This window comes from Leptinotarsa decemlineata, unplaced genomic scaffold (genome assembly GCF_025532065.1).
Source record: "Leptinotarsa decemlineata unplaced genomic scaffold, Ldec_3_MD MMD2_tig00026330_RagTag_RagTag, whole genome shotgun sequence".
Taxonomy (NCBI): Eukaryota; Metazoa; Arthropoda; class Insecta; order Coleoptera; family Chrysomelidae; genus Leptinotarsa; species Leptinotarsa decemlineata.
Window position 1 is genome coordinate 4,403,182 of NW_027412690.1, and position 23,329 is coordinate 4,426,510.

The following is a 23,329-nucleotide window of genomic DNA, read 5'->3' on the forward strand; positions in this document are numbered from 1 at the left end:
CATCATCTCCTGCGGCAGAGCACTGGAGTGTTTTGGGTCTGCACCACTCAACTGAAATAAAGCATCGGCCTAATTTATTTTTATGGAGCTTTATGGAACGTGTATTATACTTGAGTTATGAAAACATATTTCATTAGAGGCTGGTTGTTCAGAAAAGTAAGAGTCTATGGAATCTCGACACGTTTAGACCCAAGACAAAAAAATATGAAGAAAATACCAAAGATTTCATTAGTTCGGGCTTCCATTGTATGATATAAACTGATTTGTGATCGCTGAAATGATCTATGAAACATTTTGAAAGATTAGCTGAAAAACAACAATTATATTAAGCAAAAAAACTGAAATTACACTGAAATGAAACACAAGCAACAATCAAACAATCAAAAAATTGAATTATTAACACGAGATGAAAATCAAAAATTATTAACAAGAAATGAAAATTATCACCCGAAGACGATTGTGGATCCTAACAATCGAAACGTCGTGGAGTAACTTGGCTTGGCTTTTAATTTTTAATTTTTTTAATTTTCATTTCTTGTTATTAATTTTTAATTTTCATCTCATGTGAATAATTCTATTTTTTATTTTTTTATTGTTGCTTGTATTTTATTTCATTGATTTTTCAGTTTTTTTTGCTTAATATAATTGTTTTTTTTTTCAGCTAATCTTATCAATTTTTTTTAGATTATTTCAGGGTTTTCAAATCAATTTATATCATATTAGACAATGGAAGTCCGAACTAATGAAATACGCCTGATTACATACAGCTGATTAACGGAAAAACAGATTTTGAACAGATTTCTTTTTAAACACCACGAAACATTGTCAAACACCTCCAAACAAAAAACCGAGAGCAAAAATTTAATTTTTTCCCGTACATAATACACAATTTTTTTTCTGTGGCGGGAAAAAAGTACTCACTTTTTTCACGGGGGCCGGTGAAAAATGTAATTTCATGAAAAGTGACATTTTGTTACCTGTCATCAGAGAAAAAAGGGGTATTTCTCAATTCTTTATACAGTGCATTTCAATAGTATCACCCCCTCTTATGTTTTTTTGAAATTTGGGATAATGAAATTAATGCATGAATACTTGAAATTAACAGATGAAACTGGGCGCCATCTGGGAAAAAAATGAATGGAAAGGGGGGTCTTGTGATACATCATTTTGAAGCTCCTGACAAATATTTCACAACCCTAGAATATGAAGTTTATATCTTCATATTCTAGATTAAATCCTCCTCTTGAAGATGATCACTTGGTGATCAAAACCCGTGTCGAGGTGTTAAAAATGACGATTTGGTGTTGGGAAAAATCTCAATTACTGTATACACCAAAGGTTCCAAACAGTACATCACAAGTTCTTATCACTTTGTCAAGTACATCTATACGCAGATGATATACAGTTATATTTGTCTTCTCATAACAATGATACAAAGAGGTGCGTGTCAAATATAAACACAGATTTGCACAAAACATTCCTATACTCGGATAATCATGGACTGAAAATCAATCCAAATAAAACTTTGGCCTTATTCATAGGGTCTCAAAGACAAATAGTAGAAACTCAGTGTAACTTTCGGCTCACTCTCGATAACGCAGACATACTGAGTAGACAGTGCTAAAAATCTTGGCGTAACCATAGATAGCTCTTTGTCTTTCCATGATTATGTGACAAACATTTTCAAAGTATCATTCTTGAAACTCGAATGGCTATAATAAATTCAAGTATCAGTTTTAACTCTGGTTAGATAAAACTCTTATTTACCCCCATATCGATTATTGTTGTTTGGTGTATTACAATTTTTTGCCGCAATATAACAAGCAGAAGTTACAACGTATACAAAATGCTTGCATGCGATTCGTATGCTGTATACCAAATGGTGAACATGTCACACCATTTTTGTTAAAAATGAAGGAGCTGAATGTTGAGGCACTGAGTCCAATATTTGATAATTTTTTTTAAGTTGCTCCAAACTAAAACACCTAATTATCTATATAGTCTATTAGGCAGGCATTCTGACATACATATGGTCAGTTTGAGAATTAACTCATTCAACATACCTAGCCCCCGTACTTCCAAATTTCAAGGATGTTTTTCTTATATAGCCCCTTCTTATCTGAATGAAATGTCACCCCTTTTAAATTATAATATTCATCAATTTAAGAAAGAAATAAAATCACAGATGCTTACTACTCAGTGCTAATTTGAAAAATTGAAAATTCAATGTATGGTAGTGTAATGAAATTGTTAAATTGACCAAGATGATTAAAATATTAGGAGTTATTAACAACTATATGATCTATTATTTTTTTTCTCTCCTCTATTATTGTTATGATAGTAAATAAGTATTCTTATAAGTATAGGAGGGGTGGCAGATGATGACCACCCTGATAGAAGAATGCAGCTAATTGCAAAACGAAACTGCATATTAGTATTTGTTTCAGTGAAATCATAAGAAATCATATGTTTAGTCTCATATACCTAGACGTGATTTATATTTGGGAATTATTCAAAACCTCGTTCACCAATGGATTCAAGAAATTGTGGTCAACAATCAGGATGAATACAAAAATCCAGTAGTTTCCCTTCTCCAATCTCTGAAGCTATAATTATAGTTCTTTGTTCCTGTTAACCTTCTCACTCGCTCATCTAATTTCCTTTCATTGATTGTCTTGCTTGCTTTTGTTCTTCTAGATGACCATATTTTCAATATTAGTTCTCATCCTTTTTTCTGTCATATCACGAATATACGCTGTCTATTCAAAAAATAAGGTGAATTCTCATTTTTCTCAAGATATATTTATTTATTCATCAATTTCTATTTTGTTTCCTTCCAAGTAGTCTCCCTCAGATAAAATACACTTGTGCCAACGTTTCTTCCAATATTCAGAGCAGTTCTGATATGCACTTTTTGGTATGTCCTAGGGATATGTCACCTTCTCAATCGTCACAAAACGCCTCCTTTCATGGGTGTTTTCAATCTTGGAAACAGAAAAAAGTCGCAAAGGGGCAAATCTGGTGAATACGGAGACTGAGGCATGATTACGGTGTTGTTTTTTGCCAACCAGCAATGACGAGTGAACAGGTGCATCATCGTGATGCCAAAGTCATGAATTGTTTTTCCACAGTACCAGAAGATTTCTTCGTATTGCTCCTCGCAAGCGACACAACTTCCAAGATGATACTCCTTATTGACAGTACGACCATGTGGAAAGAACTCCTGATGCACTAGGCCACGGTATTCGAAGAAAACAGTGATCAAAACCTTAACATTTGAACGAACTTAGCGTGCTTTTTTTGATCTTGGCTCTCCTAGGCTCTTCCATTGGAACGGTTGAACTCAGGTTTCCATGTCATATAACCATATTCATCTTTCGTGTAATTCAATGTTTATATGAAAGTAGCTGTTTCAGGAGGACTTTCTTTCAGTTTGTGTCTGAAAGTTACTTCTCTGCAAGATCTACACATCCATGTATAGAGTTACTTATTTTCAAATTGATTACTTCCTTCCTTTCTTTGGAAGATTCCCTCATCCTTTTTTTTTGTATCAAAATGGAGTAGTAGAAAGCCAAAAACTTTCTTTCCCAAAAATTAATCACTCCTAAAAATATAACCCCTTCCATTCAATCCGTTCATGTTTTGCCTCCTTGATTCTGACTTATTTTTCTAGTACTCACTTTTTATTTCTGTTATACCTTTCACTAAGAAACTTACTATTCGCATATTTCTTATGCACTGGTATAAATACATTCCCTTTGATGCTGTAGTGCTTCATTCCGCTCAGACGAGATGATAAACCAATAGAGAAAAATCGATTTGTGTTGGAAGCTACGAAAATTTAATTTTGCTCGTTATGTTTGCGTTGGGTTTTTATAATTTTCTTCGGCTGTTTACTTACCGGTCTTTCTTAATCACGAGGCTCGAGAGGCACACAAATATTGGGAATTTCGCAGTTAAGGTTTTTATGGTCTTTTGATGACACTTAGAAAACGTCCGAACACAACCCTTACACCACAATGTTTCCGGGTACGAAGTCTGGAACGAACTTAAGTGATCAAAGGAGGACTTTTTCCAATTACCATTTTTAACAAAAATAGAATGGAATTTGTGTTTGAAAGCATGAAGAAAAAGTGTTTTACATTTTCAACATGTTTCACTGAATAAAAACGTGATGGGTGATAATGTTGAGTAACTGGATAAGTAGGTACTTCTTGAATGAACGCAATTCATAATCCAACAAAAATAGTCGTCTCACATGTCATAACTGTAACACTTTTTTCCAGACGCTTTTAATCAATCAAACTGGCGTTATCAGGAGATTATATGCACTAATTTTCACACTGTACATTCATATATAAATATAGGATAGAGAAAATAACTTTTGTCTAATTTCTACTCTAGAATTTTCATTTGTTAAATCAGTTTCGGTTTATTAAACAATTCTCAACTAAGCTGACACAGTTTGACAAAAAATCCTCAAATATACAATGATTATAGTCAATGTCCTTCAGGTACCTGCAAAAAATATCTGAAATAACAAAAATATTATCTGTATCATCAGTATCTTATCCTGAGTTATAAAAACAATTATCATCTAACCATAACATATAAAAATTACTGAGTATTGACTAAGAATTTTAGGACCCAGCGACACCTACGGCCTGATGACTTCAACAACTGCGGAACTAGCCAAATGTTACACCCATGCTGAATCCCTAAAGAGATGGGATGGAATCCAAGGATGCTATCTTGCCAGGATCACCCTAGACGACCCTAGGAAACTGGTGCCGAAGAAATATCTGGCGATGACTAGGACAAAAACCTACGCTTAACATTAGGATTTCTGACTGGCCACTGTCAACTAAGGAAACACCTCCATATTATGGGGCCAGTAGACACACCTCTATGCAGGATGTGTCAACAGGAAGATGAAACTGTCAGCTATGTTTTATGCCCGAGTTATCGTCAATAAGAGTATTGGCCTACATCTGCCGATATAAAGGAGATGTCTCCTAGTGACCTGTCCACCTTCCTGGAAAGGACAGGATGGACGATGACATAGGAGGACAACTCCTCGGGAGGATGTACAATGGGTCACATGTGGCTGTGGGCGTACACTCACCCTCCCTACTCTACAGATACAGATGAAAATACTGAGGATTGATACAAAACACTACTTGTGGATTGCTCCAAATACCAATGCACAGTAAAAATGAAAATTTCAAAGTGAATAACATTATCTCTTCAACATCCAAATAGATATTGGAACAATCCCATCTTTTTTTTATTTCATGTATTACTTTTTTTTTGTTTCAGCTTAGGTAGAATCTTTTTGAGGTTTAGTGGAAGAACAACTCAGTAGTACTTGTGCTAACTAAGTTGAACTTCGCCTTTTGTTATGTCAGCAACTAGCTCTCTAATTTATTTAAATATTTGTATGTAACTACAGCTGGGTAACAATAAAGACGATTATTATTATTATTATTATTATTATAATTATTATTTAAAGAAATCTTGCTCTCCTATATTCATGAAGAAATATTTTTTCAAACTGAGAAACATATTCTCTCAAGTTGAATTTGAATCAATATTTCAAATGGACTGAATAAACGCTTCTTTTAAGTAGAAAAAATATTCCACCAAGATTGTGCATACATTTCAATAAAAATAATCATATTAGCTCAAGAGAAGTAAGTATGCATTCTCTAGTCTGAGCAAAATTAATCTCGAAACAAAACTGTTTTGGGTTTTGAAAGAATGATATGTTCACTTGGAACATTATTTGAATTTCTTCGTATGAGAAATTAATTGTTTTCCTTTGAAGAGAAACGCTTCTATCTGTATAAATCAAATGAACTCATTTACTTCATCAGAGATGAACTTATGCTTCTGTTTATAAACTGTCCCTCTCATTTGGATGTATTTAGTTACTTGAATCCAAAATATCTCATCTGTAATGTGAACAGCTATAAGTGGTAAGGACATAAATTAAATAATACATTAAATATTATTATTGGTTTATTTGCAGCAATTGCAGATCATAAATATTATCCTGAAAAAGCATGTGATAAAAAACAAAACGTAGTAATTTTCTTTGCTAATCTTTACTTAAATATCATATCATACTAGATGTCATTCTGGTAAATGACATTGAAAAAATCACTATCGTCGATCAAGTTCTGCATTCTGCTTTTGTTTATCCACAATTTCCGGAACATCACTTGGATTGTGAAACGAAAGAAGAAATCAGCACATCATCCTTAGCCACTATTTCAAATAGATAGAAAGGTAAAAATATGAAAGCAGCAGCCACTTAATCAAAAAAAATATTTTTTTTCAATAAAACACTGTTCAAGTGGGTTTATTCCGTTAACCAACCCAATTGTTGTTCGCATGCGAATGACAACCCTCAAAATTTTAAACTCTGAGGTCTTATTATTTAACATACGATTCCTAGGAAGTTGAAAGGTGCTTAAACATTATTTGATCAGAAATAAGTAATCAATTCAAAAGACGTACCTCAAATCCCTTTGAAGTGGACAGAAGTCTATACAGAATTGCCTTTCAAAATAATAATTTTGGAACCGTTATAGGAATTCAAAGTGTCGTGTGAGTATTATTAGAGGATCAATGAAAAATATGAAATGTTTCATTGGAGAAATGTAACTTATGATCATACAAACATACTTAAAGGAATATGATTCGCTATTTAAATAACAGCATTCACTGTTTTCACGTTTTTGGAAATTCTAATTTCATCTCTTGTGAGTTTTGTAATATTTCTACCTAATATTTCTCACATTATCAAAGGAAATCTATCAAATAAGTTCAAGCTGAGTAGGGTATATTCAATTTGTTTCCAATGAATAACATAAAAACATTTCTAGAGTGATTACAGAAAGCAAAGACGTTTCGGAATTCAACAAATATTTACATGTTGAAATCAGAAACTGGCTGTCACATATAGAAGCTTTTTATATCTACTGGTGCCTATTTTGGTATTTTTTGTATTATAATTTATTGTCGAAACTATAAGTACCTCTACCTTTCAATAAAAAATGAATTCGGTCTAAGAGAAAATCAGTGAAAATGCTCTTATTTGATACAAGATAAAATGTATGTTCAAAACAAGAGATTGACAAATTTGAATCAACGTGGAGGATTTTTCCTTTTAAATTAATATACACTTGCAGAGCTCGGCAAATGTAATAATGCATGTGTGAAAAATTACGGAGCATTGGTATAATTTTCGCAAAATGAGGGCAAAATTAAGAGTTTCCGTCAAAGTTTACCACTTTCTCTTCGGTACTACGTATACAACGCGGTACTTACTGATATAGTATAATACTTACCCATGTGCAAGACCCCAGTCTTATAAAATCTGTTCCATTATGGTAGATACAAAATAATCGGAAAGAAATTGCACTGCCTACAGACACATAAAACACTTCCTCCTCAAAATCGCAACACACCAACATCACTTTCCAACACATACTGGCGCGTACGCGATACTTACAACGGAATTCCCCGCTCACCTCTCACTTAAGAGGGTCATAGAAAGACCAGAGCACCACAGTTTTTTTCCAACTGAAATGAATGAAATACTTCTTTAAAAGAAACCCTGTTCATTCTATACAAAATTCCTGTTATTTTCAGTCGATCATAATATAGTTTTGAATGTAGATTCACAAAACTCTTGTTATAAACGGATTGAGTTATTTGAAGAGATACAGTATTGAATTCAAACAAACACTATATGTTCAGATCAAGTTGATATTGCTCTCCATTTGAAACAGTTTACTTTTCCCTTCAAATAGGTGGTGTATTTTGATATTATTTGATATTATATTTACTTGCTTCTAAATAGTTCATCTTCGCAATGATATAATCAAACGAATGATGCCGTTGAAAGGCCAAGAAATTTGATTTATTTGTTGAAAAAAGTGTGATTTTCTGGTGGAACATGGCGATTTTGGCTAAAGTAAAAGTTTTTCCAATAGAGATAAAAATTTCAAAGCAACCTATGATCTTTCAAAGAAATACTTTTTACTGTGTGGATCCTAAACTAGTTGTCAAAAACAACAAGCTCAAAAGTGGAGAGCTCCAAAGTTTTAGTTGGTCATTTTAGGTTTTGAAATTTGGATTTTTATTCAATTTATTTTTTCATTTTACTGCACGTATAGAGAATTTTCATGTTTTCTTCATTCTTTGTGTGGTTTGTTTTTTGTAGATGTCCATATATAGCTGAATTTACATCTATAGATATACCATCACCTAGTTTCAGCAAAGTTGAGGAAATCGTAGGAAAAATAAAAACGAAGAGAAACAACGACAAATTGGTCTTTACAAAGACAAACAAAGGTAACAGTATTGAATGCATAGAAGAAATTGTGTACCTTTCAAAAATAAAGAACATCAGATGTTAGCCTTCTGAAGAAAGACCACACAAAATCACTCACTAATGAAGTCAAGAGGACCTAAAAAAATCAAAGATGATGTTTTCCACATCCTGGAATACTAGGAAAATAACGTGTATGAATCCCCAACCTCTAGAGATGCATGGTGTGATTAAACTCCATAAAGAACTAAATCCCACCAGACCAGTGTTATCCTACATTGACGCTTCTACCGGTGAGTTGGCAAAATTCTTAAATTATATGTTCAGAGAGCCAACAAGTTTTACAACACTGTTATAAATTCCAGTGACCTAGCCATAGAACTAACTAATATTAACAATAATAGTAATATTAAATCAGTATCCTTTGATGTGCAAAACATATTTTCAAATATTGAAACAAACGAATGCCTTCCTCACTGAAAGGAATATCAGATAAGCAGAATACCAATCCATATATCAATGAGGAACTATGAAACCTCTTTGATATATGTTTCGAAAGAAAAACACGCGTATCCTGAATAATGGCTTATCATACAAACACGATTCGTTCTAGTTTGGATATGTGGATGATACCCTCGTGTGTTTCGACGGCTTGAAGAGGCAGATTAATCAGTTCCTGTATTTCTTAACACTCTTCACGATGAGATAAAATTCGCCGTCGAAATTGAATAAGACAATAGGGATTTACTTTTTGATCTTATTATTATAAACATATATACAAAAACACTTTCACGGACTGTACAATCAACATAGATTCTTTCATGGTGTATTTCATCAGTTCGGACTTCCATTGTCTAATATAATATAAATTGATTTGATAACCTTGAAAAAAATCAAAATGATTAACCGAAAATTACAATTTTATTAAACAAAAAACTGAAATATCACAGAAATAACATACAACAACAAAACAAATGAAAATTGAAATATTAATAAAAGCAAGAAAAATTGAAAAATTAAAAATGTTATTAACAAAAATTGAAAAAATTAAAATTAAAAGATTTCAAACCAAGTTATGTCACAACGTTTCGATTGTTAGTATCCACAATCGTCTTCGGGTGATAACTGGACTCATTCCTCCGAGATCTGACTATTTATAGGTCATTCGAGTGCTTTCACCTATTCCCTCTTCTCTCTTTCCGCTTCATTGGTTTTGGCGGGAGTTGGTCGTTTTTCGCTTGATTAGAGGTTTCCATATGTTACGTATCTCTACGCTAGCTTGACTAAATGCGTTGTTGGACAACATAAACGCGGCTTCTTTGAATTTTCTCCTAAACCAGTGTTCCTCTTTGTGGATGATTTCAGCTTGAGCCCATTTGATGTTGTGTTGATGAGTCCAAACATGCTTTGCTATTCCGGATTTGCTGGTTTCTCCTCGCTGTGTGTGTTTCTTGTGCTCAGCAAAGCGAACTTTCAATGGCCTCTTAGTTCCACCGATGTATGATTCTCCGCACTCGCAGGGTAAATGCAATTCTTGTAATCGCAGTCCGCGTTTGGTGGCCTGGTTTTCGTGCAGCTGCTACGGATAGTGTTCCCAGATCTGAAGCAGGTCCTGATGTTATACTTGGACCCAATCCGTCTTATCCTTTCCGATAATCCTCTGATGTAGGAAAGTAGAAGTACTGGTTGTGGCGGCTTCTCTTCCTTGTAGAGTTCTTTCTGTCTTCTAGCTAAGGCCTCTTCTACCATCATTTTGAAGTAACCATTCCGTTGAAGGTCATTTTTGATGATGCCTAGTTCCTTTTCGAAACCTTCCTTTGTATTACAGAGCCCAAAAGCACGGTCCAGTAGAGTCTTGATGATTCCTCTCTTAGTCGATTGAAGGTGGTTGGATTTCTGGTTCAGATACTGTCCTGTGTGAGTGGGTTTTCGATAAACTGATGTTTCCCATTTAGTGTCCTCTTCACCAATACGTCTCAGAAAAACAATTCGTTGTGGATTTCCTTCTCCATTGTGAAAGTGATGAAAGGCCTTATGTTGTTGATGTGCTTCAGGAAAGTATCTAGTGTCTAGTTTTCGGTTAATCTTTTTGATTTTTTTCAGGGTTATCAAATCAATTTATATTATATTAGACAATGGAAGTCCGAAGTAATGAAATACACCACGAAACATTGTCAACCACCTTCAAACAAATAGATTCTTTCAGCCCATTCAGATCAATGATACATAAAGCATTGCATTTATGGTTCCTCCATAGGAGACAAGTGGATAAAATCTGGCATATGTAGACTAGAATATGGTGACAATACAAGTATTGTATAGGAGTAGTCGTTCATCTAAAATCAACAGAACATGATAACATTCAGTTAAATTGTATATAACAAAACAGTAAATTTGCATATATTATAGTCGTTCATCTATAGTATAGAATAATTGTGTAACACATATATACATATACAGACATATATACATATATTCACCCAAATATACAAATAACAGACAAATCATAAAGGATTTACATAAGGTACCTTGAGCAAGTGAGCATGTGTTATGAGATAAATAAATCAGCTATATATGGATATCTACAAGAAGTAATCCACATAATAAATAAAAAAAAAACGAAATTCCTCCATACGTGCAGTGAATAAAAAGAGATGAATTTGTTGGAAGAATTGGAAAAAATAAATTGAATAAAAACCCCAATTTCAAAACCTAAAATAACCAACTAAAACTATGCAGCTCTCCACTTCTGAGTTTGTGAAGTTTGACAACTAGTTTAGAATCCATTGGTTTTTGGAACGGTCCACAAGTAGTGTTTTTGGATCAATAGTCGGTAATTTTGATATGTTACAGGGGTCGGAAAATTTTTGTTCTCGTATCTCAGATAAAGTATTGATGATACAACTAACATATTTGTTATTTCAGGTACCGCTTGCAGGTTCCTAAAATTGACATTGACTATATCATTTCATTTTTGAGGATTTGTTTGTCAAACTGCGTCAGTTTTTTTGAGAATGGTTTCATAAACCAAATCCGGTCGCAACAAATAGGAATTTTGGTAAGAAATTAGACAAAAGTTATTTTGTCTATCAAGACTGACATTTTGATGTTTTGTATATACCCTCAAAAATATTGAGCGTGAAATCGTTAACAATAGTTCATGCCCAAAAGTGTCAAATGATGTGCAATTACAGCTGTAGTACAGCTAAAACCCGACTGTACCAATATATCACTACTACCCAGGTATGAGCGACGTTCCTGTTTTTCCCATGATTCCTGATGAAGCAGGAAGAATGCTAATCACAGATTTTCCTATTCTACTGGATTATCATTTTCAGGAATAGAAGTTACGTACCTACCTTGAAACTCATAGTTTAATCTACGGTCGAGGGTTCATTCGGAACTTACCTGGAAAAAATAACTGAATATTACATATGCTGAAAATTGTTTTTTTTTATTACAAGGAAGTTAACATTTTACAAAGTCACTGAACCCATTAAATCTGATCACTTTTTCAGTATGGAGATGATCGAATTCAAAACTCTGCACTCTTAATTACTCTCTTTCAAGAATGCCTGATAAACACTCAGTTTTATTTCAAAGGAGAACACTTGAAAGGAGAATTTCTGGATATTGGATAAAGAAAATAACTTTTATCTTATCTATAGCAAGTTTTATATTATTTATTAGGACCGGTTTCGGTTTTGTTAAACCATTTTCGAATAAACTTTAGTTTCACAAACTTTAGTTCACCAAACTGAAACGAGTCGTGACGAATAATTAAAAACTCAGTATAAATCAGGCAAACTTATTTTCTTTATTCTATATTCAATGTTGATTTCTACGAAATAAATAGGTCATCAATCGAACGAATATTTTTGGATCTAGCAATTCAACTCCTACAAGGTAGATTTGTGCCCCTGAGAATCTTGAACGGAAAGTAAGAGGGTCAAGTATCACATTATTTTGAGGAACTGTTAATTCTATTTCCAATGGTACCCCAAAATATCATTTTTAGTCAGCATTTTTCCAAGAAATCGTGTTAAAAAATCAGAGTGCTGTACTACTCTGATTGATTTTCGATCAAATGACGAAGTACTCGACCAGTTCGATGAGAGTGACGCGTTTTATCAAGAACTATTTATTGGGTCTTTTTTTCAAAACGGCTACCTTGAATATCGTTCCAAGGAAGGAGCAAAAAAAGAAGGCTGTGTTACATCTATCACTCTTCGACCAATCATTTCTTTTCCCAGAAAAAAAAAATATTATGAGTGGAAAGGGTTTGAGTTAGCATTTGGTATGAAAAGCTTCACCTTGTTCATATAAGTAAGACGAAACATACATATGATTCGTTTTGACATAAGATGAGATTAAGGAGGAAATATAAATAGATAGATAGATAAGGATCCATGAAAATAAAATAATTAGAGAATAGAAGTATATGTATTTTCTAAATTCTTAGGTTTTTCTGTATACTTCAGAATGTTGAAGTTTGATTCCGTTTATGTTCTGAAACTCTGGTTTCCAGATAATCCATGTTTGATCTACATAAAATTGAAGACAATCTTGGTAACTCTGAAGGAATTCGATTTTCAATTATCGGAAATCATCGACTTCAGGTTGATGACGAGTGGCCAAACAACCCGAAACAGGTCTGTATGTGTGTTCCAATAATTGAAAATCTATTGCGGCAGTTGTTACGCCAACAACATATGCGGGAATAACTTCAGTGAAGAATCCTGCACCTGCCAGATATAATCCAACGCCCTTCGTGGCATTAGCCAGGGGATTAGTTGTTTTCTGATAGGTGTCAGTCTATTCCTTCAAATGATTACTGATCACCAATGCAGTGGCAATGCCAAGCATGATCAGAAAGCAAGGAAAAGAAAAGAAAGTTTGTAAAAGTAGTAGTCACCATTCCAAGCCTAGCCGCTGCCACTGTTATTCGATTTCATAAAGTAAACTAATACATACAACTAAACGTCTGCACCGTCTTTTCCCCAAGATTGGCAACGGTCGATTGTCAAAATACTTGAAGACACTTCTGCATCAACAAATTATTGCAAGTACTTTTGAAAAAACTACTAAAAGTTATATTGTTTTTCAGTGCTTGAGTAATGAAAGAATGAAAATTTGTCTCTCGGGTATAACTGGGTTATAATACATTGGTCATTCATACATAATTTTAGCAAATTTTCCGAAGTGATCCAAAAGATAATTGGCAAGTATAAACCGGAAATTATTCATACAATGTCAGGGCAATGATACATTTTTCATGGAAATATCTTGTCTCAAATATGATATTTCACTTCATTCCATCTCGGAAACTTTTAAGTCCAGAATGAGAAACGAAGGAAAATTAAGCAATTATTCATAAAAAGTGAAACAGTTTCTTGGATCTCTGAAGAATACACGACGCACATTTGAATTTCATACGATGGACTCAATCTGCATGAAGTTATTAATATTCAGTTTTTAAATTTTTAATTATTAGAAGCTACATGCAAAACGAGTTTATGAACCATTATATGAAAGATAGAATCAATCGTGAATTTTATAAAGTACACAGAAAATAAACAACATGGAGAATCCTCTCCGGGATTATTCTAGTTTGTATCAAGTTCATGACTCACTTGAGAATAATATATTGCTTTCCAAAAATATCTGAAATTGATACATCCAATGTATCAATAGTGTATAACAATTTTTGTTAAATACCAAATGGTTCAAAGGTATCTAAAAAAAAACTTTCAAGAAACCAGCACATAGAGACTATATTCAGCTCTTTCAGGACTCATTAAAAATTATTGAACTAAATATTACGTTGTTCCAAAAGTTTTGTCCTTTTCAATGTCATGTGTTTTTGAAGCTTCATGGTATACAGTACATTTCTTTAATGTCCCCCTCCCTTTAATTTTTTTAACGGGTCAACTCAAAAAACTGAAATTTGGGATAATAAAATAAATGCATAAATACTTTATTTTGGAGTGAAATTGACAGATGAAACTTCCAAGATGGCGACTGGGCTCCATCTGGAAAAATAAATTAAATGGAAAGGAGGGTCTTGTGACAAATCTTTTTGAAGCTTCTGAAAAATGCTTCACAACCCTAAAATATAATGTCAATATCTTCAACTAGTACAAAATGGCGGAACTTTCAATAATTGCCTGAATACATAGACATTTAACTACTTAATATAAGGTAATGAGCTTGAAGTCAGTTCAAAAGATGCAACGAAATGGTTGCCTTGAACTTCTTGACATATGAACAGCCTATCCGATATTTCACGCCTAACATTTTTGAACATAGTGACGTCAATATCTCTATATTCATTATTCCCAGCCGTATATCCAATATTGAAGCAGGTTCAGTTTCGTGCACCTTTTGCTTCAGATAACCACAAAAAAGTCAAAAGGTGTCAAATCAGTCGAGCGGGATGGCCATTCTGTAGGACCTCGATGGCCAATTTAACGTCCGGAAAAAGTAGTATTCAAATAGTTTCTTATTCGTCTGGAGTAATGTGGTGGTTCAACAGTGGTTTCCAGCTTAGGAATCACACGTTAAAAAGTTAAACCTCGTTTATCCTTAGCTCGAACAAGTTTCGACTTCTGAGGGTTGTCATTTGTAGGGGTGCTACAGCTGGTTAACGAAAAAACAGATTTTAAACAGACAGATATACAAATAAAGTTCCCCTGTTAAATTTTGATCAATAAATAGAGGTCCTACAATATGGTTTCCCAGTATTCCTGCCCAAACGTTAAATTTTTCTGGATATTGGGTATGTGTTTCCCGAAAAATTGAGGGTTGGTGTCACTCCAATAACGGCAATTTTGTCTGTGAATATTGTTCTCAAAAAAAATTGATAGGACGATTTGAAAACGTTCATTGAAAATCCTTTCGGTCTCGTGAAAATTACACGTCGCACCGTAAATAAAAATCGCTTCAATTTTTTCTTCTAATGGGCGAAAATTAACCATTTTAGCGATTGTTGACGCTGTATCTTTCTACTAGTAAAACCAAAAACTAAATGAGAATATTCTAACTGAACAATGGTATTCATTGTCGTACTGGCATTTTTTGTCGTTTTTATAAACAAAAAATTACTTAACAAATCTTATCGGGTTGTTGAAATTGTCATATGGCAGAATATTTCTAGATATCGATAGTAATGTGTTTATCTTCAGTATATTATTAAATGTTTCGCCATTTTATAATAAGTGAAGATATTGACTTCATATTCTAGGGTTGTGAAGTATTCGTCAGGAGCTTCGAAATGATGTGTCACAAAACTCCCCGTTTTATGTATTTTTTTTACCAGATGGCACGCAGTTGCCATCTTGAAAGTTTCATCTATCAATTTCACTTCAAAATAAAGTATTCATGCATTCATTTCATTATCTCAAATTTCAATTTTTTGAGTTGACCCGTTCAAAAAATAAAGGAGGGGGGGCATTAAAGAAATGCATTGTATACTGATCAACAGAGAATTTTGTACTTTATGCGTTCATTTTTTCCAGATCTGAATTATTTGCCTCTTATGATGCAGCTTATGATGCACTGTTTGGAACCTTCGGTGTAGTAATGAATAGTACTGGAGTTTTTTCCCAAGACCAAATCGTTATTTTTAATACCTCGATACGTGTTTCGATCACCAAGTGATCATCTTCAAAGAGGAAGATTAAAACTGAGTTCCGGTGATCGAAACACGTGTTAAAAATAACGATTTGGTGTTGGGAAAAAACTCCAGCAATATTCTTTTCAGCTTATTACAGTCTATATGATGTTGTTGAGCGATTTTTGGCCAATTTCTCTCTATGAATTCAAAATGAACCAAAGCACTGCCGAAATGATCCAAAAAATTAACCATGCATTTGGCAATAATATTATTCATGAACGTACTATTCGACATTGGTTTGCGAAATTTTGTTCCGGAAATTTTTGCCCGAAGTTGTCGACCTACAGTAATCCAGTACGTTAAAAACGTATTAGAATACTCTGAAAGTGGTTGCCCCACCATTTGAACGATCGGCAGACAGTGATTGGACACCGATGAGCGATTTAAGCCCTTTCCACCCACCAAAAAAGATCATGGTTACTGTATGGTGGTCTTCAGCTGGTGTGATTCACTATAACTTTCTGCAACCGGGTAAAACCATCACAGCAAAGTCATATTGTGAGAAATCAAATCATCAATGATTTACCGTCAATTCTGAAATATATAGATTGTCTTTTTTTGCTGATGATTTTGAACTCTTCAAATCGGTCAAAACAGTCCGAGACTGCACATATCAACAAAATAATATTAGCAACATTTCAGATTGGAGTTTGAGAAATAAATGCATCCATTAGATGGAGTGACATTTTGTGATGTTCGCTCCAACTTCGGAAGAGGAATGAAATACTCTGAAAGAATTCCGATTTTCAATTATAGAATATCATTGACTTTAGGTCGATGATGGTCACTATCTTGCACTGATGAGTGGCTAACAAGCCCAAAACCGGTATGCAAGTGTGCCCGTTCCATAATTGAAGGTCGACTCTTTCAGTTGTATTGCCAATTGCATATGCAGGACATTTTCTGTGAAGATTTCTGCACTGACGCCTGTCGGATATAATCCAACGCCCTTCGTGGTATTAGCCAGGGGAGTAGTTGTTTTCTGATAGGCGTCAGTCCTACTGTGTAGGTATATAGAGACTGGCTTGAACGTTTGAAGTTCCATTTGCTTTAGATTCAATGAACACTGAATGAATTTCTCAATACTTTCTGTTGATCTTGACCTCCCTCAATATTTATAAAGTTTCATATGCTGAGGTTGTAACTTTCCTCTGATCACCTTACTAAGGTAAAATGCTTAATATGCATCCGTGCAACTTTTGCGGAACTTTTTTCACAAGATTCTCAGGACAACTGTCTACTGATTAATTAGGGAGAACATGTTTCACAGAATCTGCTTCATCACCATTTCTCAAGCTACAATCGATTCTTCCAAGTGATGAAGGGTTTCGTAGAGGGATTGATCCGGCTCTTACTCCATGAAGTATTTTAGTAGCTTGATTTTTGTCATAAATGTATTTTTCTATCCATAAATGTATGTAAAAATTTAATTTTGATTAACTACGCTATGAACGTAGTGATTTTTCGGTGGGATCCTGTACTATTTCATTAATTTCATTAAAGGAAGTATCTGGTATAGACGCAATTTTATTGAAGAACCATAGAGTTGAAGATATTTGATATAAAAAATCCTGATGTTTCAATTTTTACCAAGTCTTGTGCTACAAAATATATCATGTAGGTTCCAGTTCAAACTCCTTTTTGGCAAACATGCGTTGGAACATCATCAAGAACAAATTCAATTTGTTTCACAAACAAGAACAAAAGGAAAACTTCTCTTACTCTTAGCGGTATCCAAGTTGTGTCTTTCGCTCATACATTCTGAGAAAATCCTTAATTGCTTTTTCAAAACTGATTGTCTCATTCACTGAATTCTATTCACAAGAGCTTGATGTCCTTGTATTCTGCGAGCTGGTTCGAGATAAATTGAAGACAAGCTTCCGTTTACAAAAGAAGTATTTTTTACGAATGTAGAACGATTAACTTGAAACTTTCGTTGTCTGGGAGAGTATATATGGAAGGAATCGACATAGTGACAAAAAGAAAGTACTTGGAAGTTTCTTTGATGTGAGGATTCTTGGAAATTAAAAATTGAATGAATAATAAAGATGCAATATAATGATGTCAGAATATAAGAGAAAAAAGGTATTGCTTGTTAATTAAAAGAATTCTTAGAAAATTGTGATTCAACAATGAGAATGGAAACATGAGCAATTTAAATTATCGACGTAGGAAGGAGTCGGAAAGTCAAAATCAACATCTGAAAAGAAGAGAAACTAATAACGTTTGTTTGAGATATGCTGACGATGTTTCATTGTGAATTTTACCAGTTCGGACTTTCATTGTCTAATATGATAAATTATGATTTGATATCTCCGAACGAACAAATGAAATTTGAAAAAATCAAATGAATAGCTGAAAACAATTATGATTAGCAATAAAACGTGAAATCAAATTACAATTAAATGAAAAAATAACAGTCAAAAAATCATTAATTGAACAATTAAAAATGAAATGAAAGTTAGAAAGTTTAAAAAGATCTCAAGCCAAGTTACTTCACGACGTTTAGATTTTCAGTATTCACAATCGTCTTCGGGTGATGACCGTTTTACGCTTGATTAAAGGTTTCTATATGTTTCGTACTTCTGCGCTAGCTTGGCTGAATGCGTCGTTGGACAACATATTTGCAGCCTCTTTGAACTTCCTCATAAACCAGTGTTCCTACTTTCAGAGATTTTAAATCATATTAGACAATGGACGTGCGAACTAGTAGAATTCAAAAAAATGATAAGTTGATGGAAAAAAATAACCAAATTCAATTCAATTTAATGATGAAATTTCAAAATTAAATATTTGAACCTATTGAACTATCACTGCAAATTTTTGTGGGTCAATGCAAATGATTTTTTGAAGAGGAAAAAAAAATAATAGCATGAAAATAGTTACCTAGGTAATAAAATAGTGTGCTTATTAGAAGAAATGGGTGTATTTTAGGGTGAAAAATGATTTTTCATGATATTTACTGAAATTGGACCTCCTATTGAAAAAAAAAATAGAAAAAATTAAAGTTGTAGGAAATATGAAGGCACAACTTTGGTATAAATCATATTACCTGGAACTTTTCGTGAAACAAATAGGAAAATCCGGGTTATTCGTTATGATTTTTCAACCTACAGAAGAAATTTTGCCGATATTTGCTCTAAACTGATCTTTTCGACTCTTGAACCGAAATATTCAGTAAAACATTTCAATTTGATGTTGAACTTCAAAGAATATCTCTTTTTCAGTTTGAAACACCAATATGTTGCTTGAAAGGATGATAACTGGTAACAAATCATAGGTATATGATTATGACATCGAAACCAAAATCCAATTGTCTCAATGGAAGATCCCAGAAAAGCCGAGACCAAAATGAGCACGCCAAGTTCGATCAATGTCAAAGCTTCGCTCACTGTTTCCTTCGATTACCGTGGCGTAATGCATCAGGAGTTCCTGCCACATGGCTGTACGATCAATAAGGAGTATTATCGTTATCGCTTGCGAGAAACAATACGAAGCAAACGTCGGGTACTGTGGAAAAACAATTCGTGGCTTTTGCATCAAAATAATTCACCTGCTCACTCGTCATAGCTTATTCATATTTTCTTTTCAAAAATCGTAATAATACCTCAGCCACCGTATTCACCAGATTTGCCCCCCTGCGACTTTTTCCTGTTCCCAAGACATACCAAAATGTGCATATCAGAGTTGCTTCAAGATTTGTAAAATACGCTATCATGAGTGTATTATATCTGAAGGGGGCTACTTTGAAGGAGAGAAATAATAAATGTATTCATAAACAAATAATTTTTGAGAAAAATCAAAATTTACCTTTTTCTTAACAGACCTCGTATAACCCAGTAACGGTTCAGGGTGGACTTTACAGTTCGCCCTATACACTCGATCAGATTCTCTGTTGATCCATATACATTTACCTATTCCTCAGATTTTCGCAGGTTAGAAACCCACATCATCAAAATGATATAGAATGTTGTGCTTATAACAGGAAAATAGCTCATTTGAAAGAAACGTTTGTACTCGTTAAGAGTGAGAGGCCCGGTTTTGCCGGGTATGCCTACAGACACGTACGCTTTATCAAAATGTGTAATGACAGATATGTTTAAAGGATTTGTGCTCATTTCATTATATTCAGAAGAGGGCATGGAAGGTTTGGACGTAGAGATTTTTTGGAAAAATAAAATACTTTCCCAAATATTATTGTGTGAAATGTCTTGTTTGAATGAGTTTTATTGAACTTCTGCACAGGATAATGCTTACTAAAAATTCAAATATGTCTTCGTCCGAACCTTACAATGCCTATGTAGCTTACAATAAGACACTCAGTTTTCAAAAAAATAAATCATAAGATGATATTTTGCAAAATTGAATTTATATAAACGCCACTAGTTAGGCAAACTATATCAGATCATCGCTAGTTGACTGAATTCAGACGCGATAGAATAATCAGAGAACATTTTTAGGTAGTAGCCACGCCCCTAGAACAGCGGTGCGCGAATACATATTTTAATACTTCTTCAATAAAATGTAAATGGGATATTCCGAAATTATTGGGAATGAATATTTAGTACTAAATATTTCACAGGAAGTGAACAAAATTATAATTACGGGTTAGAGCGCATAACTTATATTTAGACAAGCTTTTATTTATAAGCTTGTATGATTAGGTTCACTTGCAGGTAACAAACTAACCAACAATGTAAAAAATATTGCAAGTTGAATTTGACCCAGTTCTAATTATCCGATTGATTTGAAATTTTGCAGGTGTACATAATCCCGGTGACAATGCATTATCTGTTTAAAATCTGTTTTTCCGTTAACCAGCTGTCGCACCCCTACGAACGACAACCCTCAGCAGTCGAAACTTGTGCGAGCTAAGGATTAACGAGGTCTTACCTTTTAACGTGTGAAATTCATGAAGATCATGGTCACTTAATTCAAAACCAAAGTTATCAACCCTACTTCATATCGTCTTGAAATTATTAAATGTAAAATAGGATAGTGGTTCCGTGTCGGAAAAAACAATAAAAATATATTCTACAAAAACATACTACATACATAGTAATTTTCGCTATTAACAGCCAATTAATATTTTTTATAGAAAGTGCACTTAAACAGTAGAACCCTACTTCGGGAACCAAAACAGGGGATCGACTGCGAAAAAGTAGACCTGGCAACACTAATGTGCAATTTCTTTCACAACTGCAGTCGACTCATTCTCAATATTCCGAAGTGTGATTACGTTACGAATTGTAAACAATACTGTTATGATTATTACCAACTTGGCTTTAATTATGGCATAATAATTATTATCCACCAATGTTATTACCTCAATCCCATTTCACGCACCATTAAAACTGTCAAAAGCCAATAATAAACCAAATGTAGTTAATTCGTTCATTTTATAATTTTTTCCCCAATTTTTTGAATATTTCAGTAGTTATTCCGTTTTTCTGGTCTAGTCATTCTTGACTTACAAATAGGGTTACCAACACAATTTTTCCACTTTGCAATGGTAATATCTGACAAAAATATTTTTCTAACCTCTCTTCCACATCTGAATCTTCATCATCTTCGTCAAAATCTTCATTAGCTCCATCCGGATCTGGCGGCATAACTTCGGCTATAGTTTCGTTACTCCTCTTACTCATGACACCGATGAAAATCATAAAACTTGACTAGAAAAAACCACTTGTGACGCGACTTGTTAAACAACTAATGATTTTTCTGATGAACGGCATTGGAACTACCGCCCTTGACTACGACTGACTCAAATAGGATTAAATATTTAATACTCTCGAATCTTGTTATAAAATATCGCGTCACAGCGGAAGTAGGTTACATCTAAGTTAGGAAGTAGCTTTTAGACTTGCCGAAGGTGATACAAAGGGAGTTAATACAGTATCGACAGTGACGACACGATTAAAAAACATTTTGAATGAGTATGACATAGTAAGATCACACTGAAACTCAGGATACTTGAACGGGGAAATAGCAACTCATATAGGTTTTTTTCAATAGGGTTATTATTCAATGGTTCTATGCCATTCAATCGTTAAAATTGTATATTTCCTAATTAACTGTTATCTACTATCTCATGTTTCAAATCAGGTTGAAGATGGGATATGAAAGAAAAGAAGATGTTGCTGAAACAACTAGGGCTACAAGAACATAATAAAAGAGAACAAAGATGATGATGTAGGTTTGACTGTCTAGATCTAATGGAAAATGTCTGCCAGAGCATAATTATAAAAATGATCATTATGAAGACAAAATCGTAAAAGAAAAAAGTCGAATGTGGAATCACCACTGGTCTCAAAAACCTTCCAAACTTAAGGAAATCAAGGCTACATTATATCCTTGGAACAACAAAGCAACAAACCGCTTCCAGCAAGTCATAATTACCAGATTAAAACTGGGCCACACTCGCCTTACGCATGAACATCTATTGAGGAAAGAACCGCCACCAAAATGTTTCGCGTGTGAAGTGCTTGTGACTGTTAAGCATGTTCTGGTAGAGTGCCCGCTGTTCACAGTTGAGAGACTGAACAATGAAATTCCCTCCAAACTAAGTGAAATTTTCCAAAATACCAATACCAACAATATTGTTGAATTTCTCAAAGAATGTCACCTTTTATTTAAACTGTAATGTAAACAACTGCATGTTTTAGATATATTTTATATGTTTGCCGCTAGTAGCTACGGCTGATGCGGTTTTTTCTGAATAAAAAGTCGAATTTAGGAGCGTTAAGAACTATATTTAGAAACAACCTAAACACTCACCCATCTTGGACCCATCGATGTCTGATTAGCCGTACTGGTGGATGTGGCTCCAAGTTACTGAATATTCCACTAGGAGGGTTGTTATCACTGAGTCTGGAAAAAACAATGTCACAAATGAAGTATTTCTAAAAGTTTATTTAATCATCTTAATATTAACAGATAACAAGTACACAATTACACATTTGAATATAAATATCAAATCTATTACAAGAAATATCCTCTCAGGTATTTCGAAGGTGCAACTTCGTTAACTTCTGTTCATGAAAGAGGATGTATGTCCGTTCGCTTTTCTCAGGTTGAGTGGGCTGAAGTCGAAAACTGAGGGGTTCATCATGGCTTGCCAGGATGGTGTCTTCAACACCTTAGTCTACCGCAGTCGCGTGATGGAAATAGAGGTTCCTGACACAAGGTGCAGGCGCTCGAGACCCTAATACACTTGCTATCAGCATATCCAGCATATGCGGTCTCGGCCTATATCCATCGACATAAGGCGGCCCTAAGAGTGCTATATTACCATCTACGGCACTCTTACG

The 23,329-nt window shown here is 34.0% G+C and overlaps 1 protein-coding gene across 1 annotated transcript in view; it reads right to left on the reverse strand.

Moving 5' to 3' along the window:
• rdgA (retinal degeneration A) overlaps positions 1-22,889 on the reverse strand; it is a 381,505-nt gene extending 358,616 nt beyond the window's left edge. The window contains exon 1 of the mRNA XM_074183068.1: positions 22,797-22,889. The gene's annotated coding sequence lies outside the window, so the exon portion shown is untranslated. The remainder of the gene's footprint in view (positions 1-22,796) is intronic.
• Positions 22,890-23,329: the final 440 nt, after the last annotated feature.